The sequence below is a fragment of the Brassica napus genome, chromosome A8 (assembly GCF_020379485.1).
Source record: "Brassica napus cultivar Da-Ae chromosome A8, Da-Ae, whole genome shotgun sequence".
In the NCBI taxonomy this organism is placed as follows: Eukaryota; Viridiplantae; Streptophyta; class Magnoliopsida; order Brassicales; family Brassicaceae; genus Brassica; species Brassica napus.
The window spans coordinates 6,640,354-6,644,902 of NC_063441.1; the positions used below are offsets into that span (position 1 = coordinate 6,640,354).

The window sequence follows — 4,549 nt, forward strand, 5'->3', positions numbered from 1 at the left end:
TCTGCACTTGGTACGTAAAAGGTTCTCCTCGATCGATGGACCCTGGAGTTTTTCGATCGATAACGGTCTCTTGGTGTCGATCGATGACGGTGTCAGAATGTCGATCGATTCTTACGTAGACAGGACTGGGCAGATGTGGGTTTTTTTTCTGCGAACTCCTCGTTAGTCATGATCCTTATGGCATTACAAGATGCGGTTGACTCCGTAGTTGTTGTTGATCGATGTCCAGAGGAGGATGTCGATCGGTTTTGGTTGACTTTTGTCGACCAATGTTTATGGCTTGGAGTCGATCGACACCAATGCAATCTGCCGAAACTCATCAGACTTTCTACTTTGAAATCTCCCTCTTGCAGCTTCTCTTCCTTCACCACTTACCAGATCTAGTCTGTTAACCAGTGGTACATGCGACAGCTGATCACTGAGTTAAGGGAATGAGCTCTAATATATCATGCATGCAACAATTAGGCATCTATAGGAATTATAATCTCCAACACCTGAATAGTGGCCTTGCATCTAATATCATTTCCAACCTAAGTTACATTTATCATTTACTCGCTAGTTACTATTGCTATTTCATTTAAAACATTACAACCTTTAGAATTAATAAACACTAGATTTAATTGTTCCCTAGCTCCTTGTGGATTCGATCCCTAAGTACTACATCTGAACCTCTTTTGATGAGAGTAACACTCCTTAGGGTAATTTGAGTGGTATCACTAGTCACTGTGATAAAGGAGTTGAGCTCTAATATATCATGCATGCAACTGTTAGGCATCTATAGGATTATAATCTCCAACACCTGAATATAAACCATGCATCTAATATCTTCCAACAAAGTTACACCCCGAATCATCTTGTTAGTCGAGCAATAGACTTGCTCAATTAGAATTGCTATTTACTTTTAAACCCATAAAACATCAAACACCTAGAATTAATAACTTTACTAGATTTATAGGTTCCCTAGATCCTTGTGGATTCGATCCCTAAGTACTGCAACTGAACCTCTTATTTGAGAGAGTAATTTACTCATTAGGGTAATTTGAATGGTATCAAATTTGGCGCCGTTGCCGGGGAGCTTTGACTGCCATTAGATTTAGTGTTATTGATTCTTATTATTTTCTGTACCCCCATTCTGACACAAATTTTTTTTTCTTGTCTTTTCAGGTGCATGCCCAACAGTACCAGAAGCAACAAGGATAAACACTTCCTATTCTCAGAAGATCCTGCTCACTTGGAACGCACGATCCGCAAAGACCAACGTTCCACATCAATCGATGCAGCAGCTTTCACGTCGACTGATTCTCGCACCCAACCATCGACCGACACCCGACCTTCATCATCGACCAATCTACATCGCTTGACATCGATAGATACTACACCGCATACATCGATCGATCCTCAGTCGCGAAACATGGTTGCGATTGTTATTCTCAGACAGGACGAGAATGGAAATCTGTATGACCAGGATGGTCATCTACGTAATGCAACAGGTCAGAAACTAGACGCTCAGGAGAATGTAATCCCTGATACTGATGCTACAGGAGCTGCTCAACCTGTAGAAGATGCTGCTCGACCAAGGGCACTGGCTGACTACAATCGTCCAGATGAGTACTACGCCAACATGTCATCTATTCGACTTCCAGAGATTCAGAAGCAGAACTTCGAGCTGAAGCCTCAGTACTACACACTCGTGTCGTAGATACCCTTCTCTGGGTTACCACACGAGCATCCTATGGACCATCTGCAGAGGTTCGAGGATCTTATCGCTTATATTCGTATGGATGGAGTCCTTGAGGACTACCTATTGTGCAAGTTCTTCAAGTATACTCTGACTGGAGAAGCGATGCACTGGCTTAAGCAACTAACATCCTGGGCCGACATCAAGAATGCTTTCTTGCGAAACTTCTTCGATGAGGCACGCGCTGAAGACTTGAGGAGGAAAATTGCTACATTCCCGAAGGAGACTGGAGAGTCTTTCAAAGATGCATGGATCAGATTTAAGTTCTTCCAGCGAGACTGTCCACACCACGGATTCAACGAAGTGCAACTTTTGAAGACTTTCTTCAGAGGTATCACCTTGAGGTATCAAATGGCTCTTGATACAGCTAGCGAGGAAAAATTCAACACCAGAAATCCGGTGGAAGCTGTGAGACTGATAGAAAATCTAGGAAACAGCAGCAGCACCAAGAACACTGACTTTGAGAGGAAGAACTTTGTTGCATCCCTAGGAAAGGAGCAGATGGACGAAGTTAGAGGAAAGTTAGATGTGGTTCATGAGCTTCTTAGGAAGCAGGTCTTCTCAGCTGAAAGAGAAGAAGTTGTAGACATGGAAGGAGAAGAAGATGTGAACTACATTGGAGGTACTTGATTTCAGAGGTCTGGAAACCAGGGTGGAAACAAAAACTTCTGTGGCAATAGTTAGAGGAGTAACCAGGATTCACAGTTCCAGAAACCTTTCAGCAACAACAGCACAAGCTATGAAAACTCATTCTACCAGAATCCACCACCACAGACTCAGGAAAGCAAGATTGAAGCAATGCTTGACAGAGTTCTGGAAGGACAGCAACAACTCACTGTGGATTTCAATGGGAAGATAGATTCTACATACAACAGTCTGAGCACAAGAATTGAGAGTTTAGGGACTCAGGTGAGGAAGCTTGAAATGCAAGTGGTTCAGACTGCATACACTGTAAAGAGGCAAGAAGCCTTGGCTAGAGAGGCAGGAGTTGAGAAAGCAAAACACCACGTAAATGCTGTTGATATGAAGCCAAATAAAGAAGTAAATAAGGCTGAGATGAAACATCAAGAATTAAAGGAAAGCGTGTGCAAGATTGAGCAAGAAACCAAGTTAGCTTGGGATACAAGGCTGTCCGTACAACTACCCTACTCTATCTTGGAAGGCAAGCAAGAAGACTTCTTGTAATGTTGAAATTCGCCAATGTGGAAGCAAGGCAATTAGAATAAGTGAAACAGATGGAAGCAAGTTGATGGAGCCGTTGGACATGAGACAATGAGAAGTCACATGTTTTGTTAAGGAAGAAAGAGAAGCATGGGATGTCACTTTCAAGATCAGGAAGGACCACATTCTTGTCTTGTTCCAGCAGCTTATTTTATTAGTTTCTAAGTCAGATCTTTTCTACTTGCTTTGCCTTTAAATAACATGTAACCATGAACTAAATCAAGTAAGGAAATATGAATTCCTCTTTACACTTTCTCACTTAGTTCTCTCTCTCTCTCACGGATTCTCCTTCACCAACTCTCTCTTGTTCTTAACTCTCTACACTAAACCTACCTTTAACCACCTTAATCTTCATAAAATTTCATGGTATCAGAGCAACAAAGCTCTTGAACCTACTTAACTTCCGCAAGTACTCTGTTTTATAGTTCTCTCCATCCTTTTAAAACCTCTCTCCTGTTCTTGTGTTCTTGGCGAGTGAAGAAGGATGGAAAACAACAATAACAACCGACCTCTCACCATACCTGTGACCTTAAAGGGGATTAATTACCTCTTATGGGCAAGGATGGTGAAGAATGCCCTTGGAGGAAAAGGTTTATGGAGCCATGTCTCAACTGAAGCAGCTCCAAAACAAACTGTCCAAGGAGAAGATGGAAAAGAGATGGTGGTAGCTGATGAAGATAAATGGGGCCAGGAAGACCTCATGATACTCACAGTTCTGCTCAGCTCTTGAACCAGCAATTATGGAACCTTACTCATACTGTGAGACCACTAAATAACTTTGGGATACTCTCTACAAGGTTTATGGAAATGTTTCCAACCTTACTAGAGTTTTTGAAGTGAAAAGGGCCATTAATGGCCTCAGCCAAGGAGACATAGAGTTTCAACCTCACTTTGGCAAGTTCAGATCTCTTTGGGCAGAGCTAGATCTCCTAAGGCCACATACTGTTGATCCTTCAGTCTTAATTGAGAGGCGTGAAGAGGACAAAGTCTTTGGGTTGTTGCTTACTCTCAACTCATCATACAATGGCCTCATCAAACACATATTAAGATTAGCCAAACTACCCTCTCTAGATGAAGTTTGTGCTCAAATCCAGAAGGAAGAAGAATCAGTGGGGCTGTTTGGAAACAAAGGAGAACCTGTTGTAGTTAATCAATCTGAAGTTGTAGCTGCAAACAAGGCAGCTTACAAGCAAGAGGATAAGAAAGTCTTGATCTGTGACCATTGCAAGAAGAAAGGCCACATGAAGGATAAGTGCTGGATTTTACACCCTCACCTGAAGCCAAACAAGTTCAGAGAGCCATGCTCACCTTATATGGACGCTAGGGCCAACTTTTCAGCTGATGGTGCGGAAATGACTGCTCCCGGCTCTACCTGCTCCAACCATAATGGCGTGGGAAGTGCTATGGCTTCAACATCAATGTACACAACAGCAAGGACCAACCAGGATGAGACTATCAAGAGATCCGACTTGGATGCTCTCATCAAGGCCTTAAAAGAATCTGGTATCCCTAAAACCCTTGGTATCTCTCTTAATGCTTCTCACATGGCTGGTAGTTCTATGAATGTTTTAAAATCAACAAGACCATTAG

The 4,549-nt window shown here is 42.4% G+C and overlaps 1 non-coding gene across 1 annotated transcript; it reads right to left on the reverse strand.

Annotated features, from left to right (window-relative positions):
- Positions 1-1,926: 1,926 nt before the first annotated feature.
- Positions 1,927-2,034, reverse strand: LOC125577457. Its single transcript, XR_007315872.1, has one exon. It is a non-coding gene; the product is annotated as a small nucleolar RNA R71 (small nucleolar RNA).
- Between the last annotated feature and the right edge of the window lie 2,515 nt (positions 2,035-4,549).